General features: G+C 35.1%; 1 protein-coding gene across 1 annotated transcript in view; it reads left to right on the top strand.

Annotated features, from left to right (window-relative positions):
• Positions 1-250: 250 nt before the first annotated feature.
• Positions 251-17,301, top strand: part of LOC138705828 (serpin B4-like) — a 69,450-nt gene continuing 52,399 nt past the window's right edge. Inside the window, exon 1 of the mRNA XM_069834497.1 lies at positions 251-444. The gene's annotated coding sequence lies outside the window, so the exon portion shown is untranslated. The remainder of the gene's footprint in view (positions 445-17,301) is intronic.

The raw sequence follows: 17,301 nt of genomic DNA on the forward strand, positions 1-17,301 counted from the left end.
TCGAACCCACGCCCGAACGTGGCTGCTACGCCGAGTATACTGTATGTCATCATCTAACGCCGATTTTTCTCTTTTTCCTACTTGTACAATAACGAAACTATTGCAAAGACTTCATAACGTTTTGTTCTTAATTTATAGTACTATATAATGTTTGTTTTATTGCACCACAAAGTACGTATTATTATGAGTTTGATAATCGTTGAATGAACTGAGGAACAAGTGCGCGTACACGGAAGCGATGTGCGGTTTACCTCGACCGCAGTGAGGAGCGGTAGCCGTCACATCTGTTTGAGGAGTTGGAATCAGGGAGCTGACCGGTTTGCGAACTAGCTTGCAAGACCAGTAGACAAGACACACCTCGTCGTGTGTTCAACAGTCATACGTCTGCATGTGACCGTGGAAAGCTAAAACAATACTTCTACAGGAAACAACCAGCTACGGCAGGTGAGTAGAAACTTTGACACTAATTACATTCAGACAATAGGAATGCTTTATCATTATGAACACAGTAGGAATTAGCCAATTAGTATATTGCGCAAATACATCGGCTTTTCTTTGGAGTGTTGTCTTTCATTTGATTTAATTATTTCTGTCATCGTAGAATTCATTTGGATATGGCATACATAATAGCTTTGTGTGAGAATTGAATTTCAAAGAGTGTTCTGTGGAATATCATTACTTTTCTAGAACTTTGTTTCAAGCCATGCATAAAATGAGGTCTGGGCGACCGTACTATAATGAGAAAAAGTTGAGGTTATGTTATTACGTATAGTGGCATTATTATTATTACTACCGTCTTTTCGTTTTGCTTTTATTTTTCTACAGAACAATAAAACTTGTCTGAAAAAATATTAAAATAAAGCACTGGAATTTGTTATATTGTGTGTTAAGAAAGAGTCTTGAAGTAGAGCAGATATAGAGAATGATCCATTGACATATAATGAAAATAATTTTATTATTATTATTATTATTATTATTACTACTACTACTACTACTACTACTACTACTACTACTACTACTACTACTACTACTACTACTACGCCCACTATTATCTGTGAATTTCGAACTGGCTGCTCAAGGTCAAGCAATGGGCAGCTGGGACAGTCGGAATTACCAGTGCTTCAGTTCACAGTTTTCAGTTCAGTGAGTCGTGCGTGGTTTGTATTTTTCTTACGTTTGTACGTGACCTTGAGCCGCCAGTTCGAAATGCACAGATAATATGCCTAGGCCTACTACTACTGCTGCTGCTACTCATGTTCAAGCTACAAACTCAGCGGAAACGAATTGTTTCCAATTTTCTCTCTCAGATTGCTTCTATCGAATAATTATAATATAGGCATAACTTCTGTAGTCTTCACCTAATTTCTTCATTGATTTGGTTTCAATAGTTTGTGCGGTAATTGAGCCAGTTCATAAGATAATATTTTTATTTAGTTCTGTATGATTTTATTTCTCTGTTTTTTTTATACAAATTCTAAACTTTCGTAGTCTTAACTATATTCTACTGGTTTCAATATGCAACTTTCTGTGTTCCAACATTCCCTCAGAATTTGTTCATTTCTCTTATAAAAATCTCCAAGCTTTAAATTTGTAGATGTCAAATTCATGTTTTTAGTTGTATATTATTGTTGCTGTTTTTGTGTTGTTTGATAAACGAAGCATTACAATTTCATCTGGACACTCCTGCCAAATAAAAAGTACCGTAGCTAATTACTTGAAACATATTATTTGCATTTACAATGAAACCTCTCCAAATCGCACTTCACTAATTCGGAATTCGCGATAATTCAGACAGCATTTTTTTATACGTGACACTTGGAGATTAATATCACACAAATTGAATTGTAGAATTGAATGCAAAAGTGAAAAATATGGTGATAAATTCAGATTATCCAATACAATATTCATTTAAATAAATTGATTGAATATGGAGGCTATAATCAGAACTGTTAGCCACCGGTGTAGCTAAGTCGGCTAAGGCGCTTGTCTGTCGATTCGGAGTTGCTCTCGGGCGCGTGTTCGATCCCCACTTGGGCTGATTACCTGGTTGTTTTTCCCCCCCCCCCGAGGTTTTTCCTAACCGTAAGGCGAATGTCAGGTAATCTATGGTGAATCCTCCGTCTCATCTCGCCAAATACCATCTCACTATCACTAATCTCATCGACGCTAAATAACCTAGTAGCTGATACAGCGTCGTTCAGTAATCAAGTAAATAAATCCGAACTATTTCAAAAATTGTATTTTGCCTTAAAGAAATTCGTCGTCGTGATGTACTGAATATAAACAACAGCAGCGCAAATAGACGCAGACAACACTTACCTCTTTTTCAAATCATCACAGTCTGAAAATTCCATAACTAATTCTTTCTGTGCTTTACTTGACTTGAACTACTGTAAATAACTACGAACTCTTCCTTTTTCAATTTGTTTTGTGCTCCATATGGTAGTAAAAGCTACTTAAATATGCACTGTACTTCCTGTGCAGTAATAGGTTTGGACTAGGGAACTTCACACTTATTCTTTTTTATGTTAATGTATTGTGTTCTATAGATTCTATTATATTTGTGAAATAGAATGAATAAACACTAAGCTAATAATTAACTACTGTATATAATAGCATTATGTTTTTTATCTTCGAAATAATATTATTCCAGTAAATTCTCCGTAATAGGCCTAGGGACTTTCACAATTAGGACTGGATTTTTCCCCCAATGCATCCGAATTAGTGAGGTTCTACTTCATTTTTATTTTTTAACTTTTATCGACCTCAAGTTACTATAGGGAGTTCGGAGTTCAGAAAATACCATTGGGTATCAGGCGTTCTTCTTAGCTGACGTTTTCCCTCTTTTTAATATAACTTAATTATTATTTACGTATTTTATAATGTAGGATAAAATGACAGAAGTAAATCAGTTCCATTGAATATACAAATTAATACATATGTATATTTATAAGCAATACATTGATATTTATTATATTATAGTTCACAGACAAAGTACATACAAGTAATCATTTAAACCCTTACATTACACACTTTATAATTTTACACACACACACACACACACACACACACTATTATTTAAATACAGCTTCTACAATTTAAATATTTAATATACAAAAAAAAAAAAATGTTTTACCTTGCACTTGCGTTTAGTTTTGTGCAAGACTAACTCATTTTAGTATGTTGTTACTTGCTACTTTCTTCTATGCATAATTTTACATCTATAACACAAAAAAACAAGCGTTAAACTTATTTGTTTAATAATCATTATTCTTATTATTTTTTTTACCTATTTATTTATTTATTTATTTACTAGCCGTACCCGTGCGCTCCGCTGCACCCGTTAGAAATAAATATAAAGTAATTATATAATTAAAATAGGACATTTGATCCAGAAAACATTCGTGTTTGATAGAAGGATAAATCGTTTATTATGTTACTTAATTTAAATTGAATTAAAAAATTAAAATGCGATTATTTTGGTCCAGAGACCACTCATTTGGTCATAAAAATTAGTTAAGGAAATACAGGAAACGAATATACAGAATAGCCTATCAAGTTTTCTGTGCATAAGAATCTATTTTAATCTTACCTGTCCTCGATTCACTCAGAAGTTACTGTGATAACATTATAGCATTATGTCCATCTAGAGAAACTACACTTTCCAATGGTGAATTAATAATTAATTATACAAATCGGTTAATTTAGCTTCCGATATTACTTCGTAGAAACGCAGAAACATTATCTGTAGGCTATCTTTCATAGCTTTCGATTGTTGCTGTCCAAGGCCCCTTATAGACGAAGTCATTTGTTTTTTAATTCATTACACGGCCTTAGATGGCAGTTATTTTAATTTTAAAACTCATTTATCTCATTAAATATCAGTCCTATCAAAATTTTTCAAAGAATGAAACTTATCGCAAATTATTTTTAAAGAAACTTTTGAGATGTAAGATTTTTCACAAAAATCAATAATAAGCGAGATATTTCGATTTATTTAATTCAGGCCCCCTTATAACCCCCTTTTTAAATAATGTATTTTGAATGCCATATAGCCTAAAATCTAAGTGACAACGAACTTAATTTATATCCCAATTTTCATCGAAATCCGTTCAGCCATCATCGCGTGAAAAGGTAACATACATTCAGACAGACAGACAGACAGACAGACAGACAGACATACAAACAGAAATTTAAAAAAAGTGATTTTCGGTTTCAGGGCGGTTAATTATATATGTTAGGACCAATTATTTTTGGAAAATCGAAAATTACCAGAAAAATTTCGGCTACGGATTTATTATTAGTATAGATAATTCACAGACAAAGTACATACAAGTAATCATTTAAACCCTTACATTACACACTTCATAATTTTACACACACACACACACGCACACACGCGCAAACAAACAAACACACACACTATTATTTAAATACAGTTTCTACAATTTAAATATTTAATATACAAAAAAAAAAAAATGTTTTTCCTTGCACTTGCGTTTAGTTTTGTGCAAGACTCAACTCATTTTAGTATGTTGTTACTTGCTACTTTCTTCTATGCATAATTTTAAATGTATAACACAAAAAACAAGCGTTAAACTTGTTTGTTTAATAATCATTATTCTCATTATTTTTTCACCTATTTATTTATTTATGTATTTTGTTTTTCATTCAATTCTAGCTATTCGATTTAGTCAAAAACATATAAATCTAATAGCTTTTGTAATTTTGTTATAAGCAATATAAAGCGTTTATATTTGAAGCAATGCATAGTTAGGCTACAGTATTTAGATTTGCTTATGTTATTTCATTTGCGTTCGAAAATATGTAAATAACTTCTTTTAGTTATACTACAAAGAGGGGAGGGGGTTTGTCCGCTAAGAAGACGCCTTTATACCAAATGGTATTTCCTAAACTCAGAACATACTATACTAAGAAACGACGTCTCATTGTGTGCTGGAATGTTGATTGACAAAGCCGATTACCTTCATTATAATGACACGATGGTACTGGAGAAATATTTGCAGTACCGTCTAGCTAAGCGAATTGGAGCAACTCGATAAAATCTGACAGCATATTTTATTCTATCCCAATTCCCATCTTTTACTCTTGCCGAAATCTGATAACGAGTTTTTGACATGGGAGGTTAACGCGGTAGCCTTTTCCTAACGGTCCACCCGCTCCTGCTCATTCTATTACCCTAATCGCTCTCTTGCATTTGTTGTAATGCCGTTAAATGACCCACGACGCACACAAACAAATGAGTAATTATCCAGAAAAACCCACCCAACCTACACGCTTCACTACGTATTTGACTGGACACTTTGTACCTCGTTAAAGAGTCAAACCTACTTTGTCCTCGGGATTTCCCCATACTAATCTGCACAAGCATCACAGGTGGCATGCAGCCTTTCTGACTTCGCTCGCCTTTGGTAGTTATCCGTTCACATAACAACCTTTGAATTGAACTCTTATTTCCAGTTGAGTACGTATGTAGTTATAATGAAAAACTGAATCGAAGTTTCTTAGGAAAGCATTTAAAAAGGTATTAATTACAAGTATACCACCACCACCATCATTCTATTTTTCTTGTTAACTATGTATTATTATATTTTATCAACAGTAATCTCACTAGAGGTTTTGATTTATCTAGAAAAAATCAAAACTCGAGTGGGATTTAATTGACTATTACACGATTGGAAGAAAGTATATAAAGATTAGAAGTAACGAAGTACTCCAATACAATAAAATATTAATTGACTTACGATAATACAACTATCTTCAAATGTATTATTGTACCATCTCAACATTACAAATATTACGCTAGATGCATGCTAGATGGCAGTAGTGAGTTATGATTACTAGCAATGCCTTCTCGTCTAGAAGTTATCGATCTATATCACGATAGTAGTGTTACTAGTCAAGAAGGCTTTGTTGATTCAGTTTCATTTTTATTAAAACAGTTGCATTCCACTTCAATTATCCGAATCCCAGTAATCAACGTCACTTGACAGATGATTTTCAATAAATCTTAATATTAAACAATCTCTTATACGTGACTATCCATAATATCATATAGCAGAAGCTATAACATAATTAAAACTTTTCTAACACTTGTGTATATTATTTAGGTTAACGACGATGACATAAAAAATGAACATGAATAATTTTAAAAGGAATAATTATTGAATGTACAATTTTCAAATTTGAATGTGGTTGGTGGTTCAATTGATGTTATATTGGAAGTGTGCGTAATAGAAGTGGAACTCGTTGATTTAGGCCTACATGGTGTATTCAACTTATTCAGGATTTCCGAATGGTGCTCTTCATTTATTTGTAAATCGGATTTCAGAAGATGCATAGATATGATCAGTGATTTTTATTAATTCTTGTTCTTGAATACCAATGCGAGTCATATTTGAAACTGCTGTGCATCGACTGGAGTGGTTTGTAATTTTATATATATATATTTTTTTTGACATCCAGACCAGCGCAGTGTGAAATGTTGGCAAACAAAGAAACAAATGCTAGGGACGCGATAAAATTGTGCGATAAGCAGCCATGATTGGCTGAAAGACGTCCTTTCGTGCCGTTTTATTGGTCGAAAGTAGTGTGACGTAGTAAAAGTGTAATAGTCCGTATAATTCTCTTATTTTTTTTATTGGGTTATTTTACGACGTTGTATTTTATCCGTATAATTCTCTTATTTTTTATTGGGTTATTTTACGACGCTGTATCAACATCCGAAAGTTGCCCAGCATTTGCTCGTATTGGGTTGAGGGAAAACCCCGGAAAAAACCTCAACCAGGTAACTTGCCTCGACCGGGATTCGAACCCGGGCCACCTGTTTTCGCAGCCAGACGCGCTGACCGTTACTCCACAGGTGTGGACTATAATTCTCTTATTATAATTACGCATTATTTCTCCCCCTTTTCTGTCCGTCTCTAGATTTAGCCTATTTTATAAGTAGAGTATATTCCATTATCATAATTAGAGACGAAAATTTCATGCACTAGAAAATCCCAAAATATGCCTGCATTCATGCACTATCAAACTATGAAACATGCACGAACAAGAGGAAAATACATTAAAATATGCACTTTCATTTTTGTTCCAAATTTCTTATTTAACTTCACTTTTTTTGCATAGTTAACAACCAACAACATTTCTAAATTGGTTTCTGTGAGGTTTCTGCATTTGACAGTGAATAAATTTTTTTGCAGGCAGAGAATGACCTCTCTACACAGCGAGAAGTTATGGGTGCAATCTTGAATAAACCTTTTTCTGTTATTTAGTTCTTTCTTTCTTTTTCTTCTTCACTCCTGATTCCTGGAGCTAAAATAAGGAATATAAAAATCGAGAAACTGAGGTGTCCACTCAAAATCATTAAAGCATGCATTTAAACTGAATATAATGTACAGGAGTGGCAAAAAAAAACGGACTGACCCTTGTAGCTGATTTCAGAGCCTTGTTCACTCCAGAGCACGATAGACTGGTAAATCCTGCCTGGGAAGGAAACTTTTTTTTTTGTTCCTTATTCAAATTTATTCCCAATACTTTTCGATTGCAGCGATATTTTACTACTTAATTAACTTATTATTCCCAGAACATGAATTTTACCTGCAATCGAAAAGTATTGGGAATAAATTTGAATAAGGAAAAAAAAAAAAAAAGTTCCCTTCCCAGGCAGGATTCGAACTACGAAAGTCTTAGTTACCAGTCTGTCGTGCTCTGGAGTGAATAAGGCTCTGAAATCAGCTACAAGGGTCGGTCCGGTTTTTTTTTCCGCTACTGTACTCGTATATTATATGCATGATTAAGCTAAAAATTGCTTGTTTTTATCCCCAAAAAGGCACACATGCAAATATGCACGAAAAAAAAGTACACATATTTGGAACCGGAACTAAGTTTGAGCTATGTCCTATGTTCCTATAAAAACATGCATTTGCATGGAATTCTCGTCTCTAATCATAATCATCACATCATCATAATTGTTTCATCATATTCGTTTTCATATCGTGCCTGTCTTGAGATATGAGCCACTAAACCTGAGCCTATGTACCGCATGAAGCAGACACTAAATTACAAGATTCGGTCTTAAGTTTCATAGAAAATGATAATTTTTATTCCTTTATTGAGGAGAACTGAGTTCGTAAAAAAAAAAAAAATTAGCTATCACTGTATACCAATACCCATTCGGCGTCTGATCCTCAGTGGTAGCGCGCTGATCTTTCCTGTAGGAGGTCCGGATTCGATCTCCTACCTGGTCGTGATGAAATTTGTGACTGACAAAGCAGACGTTGCAGAGATTTTTCTCGGGATACTCTCATTCCCTCTTTAATTCAACCAACACTCTCCACTTTCCCCACATTTTTATCTATCATCTGTAGTATTTAAAATTATGCTGGGATGAAGTCTTGGGAATAGTGAGATTTTCCGATGCTGATATGGGAAGAGCTTGGGACTCCGTTTCCTGGGGTTTATCAGGTGCTTTCTGGAGATGGAACTTCGCACTGGCAGGGTTGAGACAGGATGGCCCACCTGTCAGCATCAGATTTACAAATGTCGCCCAGACCACCTGTCTGACTAGAACAATCATCTCATGTAGGACACGCAATGAGACAAAATCCATGAATCATGGATTGGCCCTCCTGAAGCCAGTCGCCAAGGTATGCGTTCGATTCTAATCTGAGACGAGAGGTTATTACCACAGTCTAGTATATACAGTCACGAAGCTTGAGTTTGTGAGGGTACTAGGAACAATAGACTGTGCAGGTATGTACTATTTCGCATTGTCTGTAATGAGGCGATAGTAGCGATCCTGGTGGTTAGCAACTATCTATGGATGCATATTTGCTACATATTGAGCTTCGTGACTGTATGTACTAGACTGTGTTATTACCTTAAAATATAGGTCTATCTTTAGCACATTAATCTCCCCTCCATAGTGACTGTTGAGGTACTGTCTCAGACATGAATGTAATCGGATTGAAACTAGGATTACTAGATTGTACGTTTTTCCCGTATTCTTATCTTAAAATACGTCTTCCATAATTTGAGACTCATGTACGTTTTTCTCGCAATATAAGTTATTTTTACATAGAGTCTGTTCGGATTATATGCAGATAAATTCTATTATAATGCTATGTATGTTCGCACTATTTAAATAAATTGTTTAAAAACAATTAAAATCACTACACAAAATTACTTCATGCTGCCAAATTGAGGCCATCAGAACCATAGTGATCTATGAAGCATGGGAGATATTCTGAGATATTTAACTTTTAAAGTTGAGAAATAGCATATCATCAGTTCACGTAGTAAACATTTTGCCCAAAAAAATGAAAGTAGGTGATGGAGATCATGTATATCACTCTGTCCCTCAGTAGATATTACAACATTTAGGTATACGCCGGTGCACTTTTCTCACTTTTCGTAAATCTGTTACTTATATTATTGTGGAACTATTTTCATTTTTCAGTGCCTATACGAATGAGCAGATGTAAACACACAAAACTGTGCGTGGAGTGGCTCCATTCGAGCCTTGAACAGGTCTGACTCACAGAGCAAAGCTCGCATAAACCATGTACACCTAACTTGTACTCAAAGTAACCGAACGCAGAACTCTACTTATAATTTTATCCTTCTAGTCTTAGGGATACAACACGTTTAAACAGGTATATTGTGATAAATTAAAGCACTGCATTCTATTATGAATTACACATGGCTCCATTCAAGATAATTGGAGTGAATCATGCAATTTTGAATATGAGGTCACCCTGAGTGGCGCAGTTGGTATAGCGCTGGCCTTCTGTGTCCAAGGTTGCGGGCTCGATCCCGGCCCAGATCGATGGCATTTAAGTGTGCTTAAATGCGACAGGCTCATGTCACTAGATTTAGTGGCATGTAAAAGAATTACTGCGGGACAAAATTCCGGCATGCAGGCAACGCTGATATAACCTCGGCAGTTGTGAGCGTCGTTAAGTAAACCATAACTTTTTTTTAATATGAGTATATTAAGCAATATAAAAAATGTACCACATTTGAATAGGGGATAAAAGTGAGAAAGGATAGGTTACTACATATATTCAATTTACATAACTTGATGTTCTCTATCACGTATTATTTTCAGACGATATTTTAGTAACATCTTTTAGAGGCAATCACTATAAGTTATAAGTTATAATTTTACCAAGTAAACTTTAGAAAGGTAGTATTGTTCTGACTGAATGAGAGTGACTACCCAAGCACGTGGCTGCAGTTGCTTCCTTCTGGGGAAATGAATAAGAGCCAGTTCGCTGAAACTTAAAATTCATCTTTTACAAGCATAACATGAAAAGAGCACATTCGAAATATGATTGTAAGAACATTAATGTTACGACAAAAAGTTCGACTCATCCAAGGTCATGGTTAACCGGTTTAAATCAAGTCCTTCACATCTGAATGAGGCCAAAGGCAATTCACAGCAGTGTGGGGATTACCAGTAAAGTAGTGAAACACCGAAAGGTTTTTTTTATACTAGATTTGCGTTAAATTACCTTACGAAAGTGTATATTAAATTTCCTGAGCGTGTCCGATAGAAAAACACGACATGTACAGTAAGTTGTTGATAAATACTGTATTGCTTCCTTAGAAGCTACGATCGTGGATTTTAATCCTATTTAAGACATACAACTAAGTTACATGCCAGTTTACTTACAGTATGTGATGTACTATCTTGTACTATGGGAACGTCTAGCATTATGCTTATCTCATATGACTGGAACGCAAAACAAATTCGGGTAGTTCAATAGGAAATCTAGACATGCCGTGGCTTTACGCCTCGGTAGATCAATTGACAGACCTCTGGCTTAGGATGACCGAGGATCCCATTCAAATCTCGGCTATAGCGGAGACACATTTGTGGTGGAAAAATCCAAGGTTTTAGGGATTTCTCCCTCGTCCTTCCACTGAAACTTTTCATATTTCCCCTTTCATTATCTTTATTCATGTGAAAAAATAGGGCAACATTTGTGTTTGCATGAGGTCGAATCGAAAGCCCATCGTAGTGGAACTTGCTCATAGTTTGTCCAAAGATTGGTAGATGGTAATGCTGATCGATTTTTACGATGCATGATCTGCATAATACGCACCGTTCACGTTCTTTATTGAAGAGGACATGACGACTCATGTAGATAGACAAACTTCAAAAGTACGGTATACGGATTTGTTAGCTAGAGAGGATTCGTTGTTGAGACGGATAGTGGAGTCGACTTAGCCGGGCAGCATAATCTGCACTCAGCTCATTCCATCTCTGGTGCACAAAAAACTTACTGAAGCTTAAGTGTTTAGGGATGTTCTATATTCCGCTATATCCCTAAATATTTCTACCTCTCTATCTCTAGATAATGGCTTTAAAGACATAAAGGGACAATAAAATGAAATAGCCTACCTTATGTTTTGATTAGAAGTATTCTCAATTTGTAATATGCCTACTGTGATGGAGGCATTGACCTGTAACTGATGGTTATTGATCAACATATAAAGAACTTAACAACTGAGATTATAGACACTCATCGGATATACCATTGATAGTTCATAGATTTTATTGTATTACTCAATAATAATAATAATAATAATAATAATAATAATAATAATAATAGCTAATATTACTATCATATTATTATTTTCTTCTTCTGCCTGACAAGTGTTAGGCCACAAGGCCTGTTACAGTCTCGCATAAAATTTTCACGCCATCTCCTAGCAAGACGACCCACAGATCTTTGGCCATGTGGTACATAATTATAAATTGCCTTTGGGAGTCTACTATTACTCATTCTTTCCAAATGATGTTTCCAATTAGACTGATATTGAACAATGTAATCTAAAACTGGTTGAGTTTTTAGTTCCTTTAATATTTCACAGTTTCTTTTCAGATCCCATTTGGTATAGCCCGCTGTTCTTCGCATGAATCGCATTTCACAAGCCGTTATTCTGCTTTTATCTGCTTTCCTCAGTGTCCATGCTTCGCTGCCATAGCTGAGCATCGGTCGTGCCAATGTGTTGTAGAGACGTATGCGGGTGTGTTTCTGAACCAAGGATGGTTTCATCACACTATTTATAATGCCCATAGCTCTTGTGTATTTATTAATTTTCTGCGATATGTCCAATTCTTCAAAAATGGAAAGATTGTAACCTAAATATGGGAAACTATTACATCTTTCTAATGTTTTGTTATCGAGACAAATTTTACTATGTAATGGGTATTTCCCACAGAATGCCATAATTTTTGTTTTATCTGTTGAAATTTCCATATTGTATGTGGCTGCTACTTGCTGCAAATTATATATTGACCTTTGGAGGCCGTCTTCTGAAAGTGCTAATAATACCAAATCATCTGCAAAGAGAACTGAATCCAATTTAAGGTGTCCGTTAATTTGTATATATCCATGGCGAGTTTGCTTCCACTTTTTAATTATTCGGTTCATATAAATAATAAAGAGAATGGGTGATAATCCACATTCTTTTCTTACACCTGTATTATTATTATTATTATTATTATTATTATTATTATTATTATTATTATTATTATTATAGTGCGTGTATCCAATGCCTATTCACTTCACTTGTTGCGTGATTCGGGTGAATATTGCCGATACATGGCAGGACTGTGACCCATTTTCAAGTTGCAGACCACTTCAGCAGGCCACGCTTTGCATGATGTGTATCTGTGGAGAGTTATGTCGTGTCCAAGGGTGAGTGTATGTGTACGTTTACTATAGGGAATGGATGAGGATAATGATAAAGAAGCAAGAGCCTTAACATCCGGGCGAATTACTATCAGTGATATATGCCTTCTCTTCATATGCATTGCAGATAGATTTGGGATTTAACCCTAGTATACTGATGCACAATGTAGTGATTAGAAGTTGTACACCGCCACCTCTCCTAGTCCCGAGGTAGAAATTTTACACGAAAATCTCTGGCCCCACCTGCAATCGAACTCGGACCGGTTAAACTGGAGGCAGACGCGCTACTTCAGAACTAACTCACGGACTACTACAATAATAATAATAATAATAATAATAATGATAATGATAATAATTAGAACTAAGAAGTTGGTACTAAACTGTTAAGTTATGTGAGCTTGGACTGTATCTCTACCGTGTGAAAAGTAATAGAGCGTCTCTCGGTGTCAGTGAAGCAGAAAGACTAATATGTAGAGCCGGGTGGTAACGAAAACATGTGCTCCAATCGTCCACAGTCTTGGAACAAGAAAATAATAAAAAAAAAAAATCATTTGTATTATAAAGTTCGTAACTCCCAATCTAAATTCACTTACCTATAAGTTACATATAAAATAACATACTAAGTATGCAATTATGATTCTAGCCTCATTGTAACAAATTAACAATGAATATTTTCATTTTATCAAAAGAAATCCTTTTAGGTTGAGAAAAAACAATATTTGTACTCTGAAAATATTAGTTCTACAGCACAAGACGTTACTGGAGCAAATCTGAAATTTACAGTATTTATTACTATCATCAGGTGAACAACTACTTTGTGAAGCTAATAGTGTATCTGGTATGAGACACATAATATTAAACCCATAATATTGTTTTCAAGAAATTTTTTAGTTTCTATTTTAATGGCAGGTAGGAAGTTCGTATAGTAATTCCGATGTTGAACTTGAACCGTAACGCAACTGAATGCATAGCAGCATGAGACGTCAACACTTAATGAAAAATAATCGGGAAAATAGTACATTATGCAACGAGCCTATAATGGTAGTAATTAAGATGCGAGGATGTTTATGAAACGAGCGCAAGCGAGTTTCATAATTTTCATACGAGCGTCTTAATTACCATTGTAGGCAAGTTTCATACGACTTTTTATGCTCGACCATATTTCTAACTTGAAATGATTCATAAGTATTCATGTTATTGTTATGTGAGTGAGTGCAATAGCCTACCTCATAAATTGTGAGATGTACGCAGACACGAAAGTATTGATTTTTTCCGGGAAACGAATGTCGACGACCTTGATATAATCTAGAGAGTAAGATACACATTAATCTTAATGTAACCTTGAAATTGAATTCGATATTGAAAAACGAGATGACAAATTGAATTTATTTGAATATTATTTACAATTAACGCTAATTATTATAGTAACAGAACATAACCTTCTGCGATAGTATTGGATTTCCAGCCTCCGTGACATTTCGCTAGTTGTTATTCGATTGCATATCCGAGAATAATCGAAAACCTGAACTTTAATGAATAGATGTACTTTAGTGACATGCGTTAAAGGACTGCTACCAGGTGTATAATTACTACATTTCGGCATGATCGAGCATAAAAAAATAAACGTGTTACACACTCCGAGGCTTATTGTAGGGATTCGTAACGTCTCCTCATATAATCTATAGCTATATCCTAATGACGTCTTTCATCTGATATCTTCTTCTCCCGTTCACCATCCCTTCCAATGTATCCTTCAGAAGGCAGTTTCTTCTCAACCAGTGACTCAGCCAGTTCCTTTTTCTCTTTCTGATCAGTTTCAGTATCATTCTTCCTTCACCCACTCTTTCCAACACAACTTCATTTTTTATTCTGTCTGTCCATTTTACACTTTCCATCCTTGTCCACATTTAAAATGCTCCTAGTCGTTTCTCTTCACTTTGTCGTAACGTCCATTTTTCTTCCCCACACCGTGCTACACTCCACACAAAGCACTTCACTAGTCTCTTCCTTACTTCTTTCTCCAGAGGTCCGCAGAAAATGCTCCTTTTTCTGTTAAAAGCTTTCTTTGCCATTGCTATTCTCCTTTTTACTCTTGGCAGCATCTCGTGTTACACTGCTTATAATACACCTAAAGTATTTGAATTGTCCACTTATTCTACTGCTTCATTTAGAATTCGCAAGTTTACCTTCTTTACTTTTCTTCTAGCCTACATATCAGCCAGAACGTCAATCAGAGGATGCATTCTAAACCAATATATGTTCGCAAGCAGCAGATATGTTTTAAATTCCTAGAATAAGAATTCGAGATGATAGAGAAATTCAGTAGTTGAATATGTGGTGACTAAAAATGACGGAGATGGACAGAATAATATGATTACTAAACTTTTACTTAATACCCCTATCATTGTCCAGTAATATTTTTACTTTATACGTACTTTCTCATTTAGGGACACTCATTTGTTTAATTTCTCATATTACAAAATATAGAAGAAAAGTTTCTTGATGCTGCAAAATTCGATTTCGAGATTTTCTTTATTCCTCATTGCGAAATATTCTGGCATGTCTTCTGCCTGTGTAGCCTACGTAAATTTCTGCTGAACTAGATGGATTATATGTTCATATATGAGGTTTCGCCGCCGTAATTGAATAATCAAGATATATATTACGTAATGAACATGCAGACACCTATTATTGGAGAAAAATTCGTTCTGGCACCGTTAATCGAACCCAAGAATCCTACTTTGTATCATCAAAGTTCGGCCGGTGTCGTTTAATCGGGTCCCGGCATAGCTCAGATGGGAAGAGCGCTCAGCGCGCAAGCTGAGAGGTCCTGGGTGCGATTTCCAGTGTCGGAACGAATTTTTCTCCAATAATAGGTAGTAGATGCACTAAGGTATGTTCGTAATGACTATCTACAGTCTGAGTCAGTTCATCTGGTAATGTACTGTACTCATGAGATAGGCATATAGTGTGCTTATTTTCTAAAAAAGTAATATACTTTTTTTTTATTTAAAAACTAATGTAATATGTTAAAACGACGAGTCATTGATTTTCTCCTTAATATTTTCTTGCACGAAATAAACTTAAAAAAAAAAAACTATATAGATAGTCAGCCTAGTTGTAAAATTTATTTATAAGAAAACCAGTATTATCTACTGAATAAATTATTAGTGCTTCTTCAGAATCAATCTAACTTATGTTTACTTACCTATGGCTTTACAGGAACCCGGAGGTTCATTGCCGCCCTCACACAAGTCCGCCATTGGTCCCTATCCTGGGCAAGATTAATCCAGTCTCTACAATCATAACTCATATTCCTCAAATCCATTTTAATATTATTATCCTACCATCTACGTATCGGCCTCCCAAAAGGTCTTTTCCCCTTCGGTCTCCCAACTAACGCTCTACATGCATTTCAAGATTTTCCCAACGTGCTACATGCCCTGCCCATCTCAAACTTCTGAATTTAATGTTCCTAATTATGTCGAGTGAAGAATACAATGGGACACGTTCTGCGACTTTCTCAATTCTCCTGTAACTTCAACTCTCGTAGCTCCAAAATTATGTTTGTGCGAGATCGTGCGTATTTGCTTGGTTTCCGCAAAAAAAAAAAAAAACAATCCGCGGAAGTCTAAAATTCCACATTCAGTATTCCCAACCTAACACCATAACAATTTCCCTCTTCTTACCGCTTAAGTGACATATTGATTTTACTTCTTTAGGCTTTTAATATATTATTTTTAGAGACGTTCACTATAGTAATAATTATAAATTGGAAACTTACCACTGCAATTTCACCTAAATTGCACTGTTAATTATTGTTTTTAAATATTTGCAACAATTAAGTAAACTCTACAACTCCACTCAAGTTACTGCATTCGTGATGCAATTAACATTAAGGAAGCCGTGAAAAAATCAACAAGATTCCAGACTCATCATAGACTGGGGGGAAAAAAAGACAGACGTATATCATGGCCTGCTGGAGTAATTATAGTAAACACAGAAAACATTTTAAAGCAACCATGTTGAAGATAGATATTTTTGTTTTGCAAATTTGCCGTCATTGAACAGAAACCAAGATGGAGATTTCATTGCAACTAATTAGAAATTCCTCTTTCAGGTTATGTAATAAACGATCTTCGCACAAAATAATGTACGATACACGAGCGGTATGTTCTCTTTCAATTCTCGGAAATTAAAAAAGCTCAACTACATTTCGCTTTTTCAAACTTTTCCTCGAACATGAAAACTTCAACATACCGCTCTTGTAACGCATATTACTATTAGGCCTACGTTTATTAAATTATGTTTAAATTGGAATATAACACACCAATTAGTGAATATGGGAAAATATGGCATTAGTAGCCTACTACAAGTTGTAGACCTGCATATTAGCAATCATAATCTACTGCAATCCACATATTTCTGAACAATTTTGGTGGGCACATACTATGGAGTTTGAACTGATGCGAAGAAAGGCATGAATTGTCATTTTGTTCAGAATCTCTTGTAAATTGTGAATGATAGCAGCATAAACATAGGTTAATCGGTTTCGAAGGATCCGTTGCATTGT

This window comes from Periplaneta americana, chromosome 9 (assembly GCF_040183065.1).
Source record: "Periplaneta americana isolate PAMFEO1 chromosome 9, P.americana_PAMFEO1_priV1, whole genome shotgun sequence".
Classification (NCBI taxonomy): Eukaryota; Metazoa; Arthropoda; class Insecta; order Blattodea; family Blattidae; genus Periplaneta; species Periplaneta americana.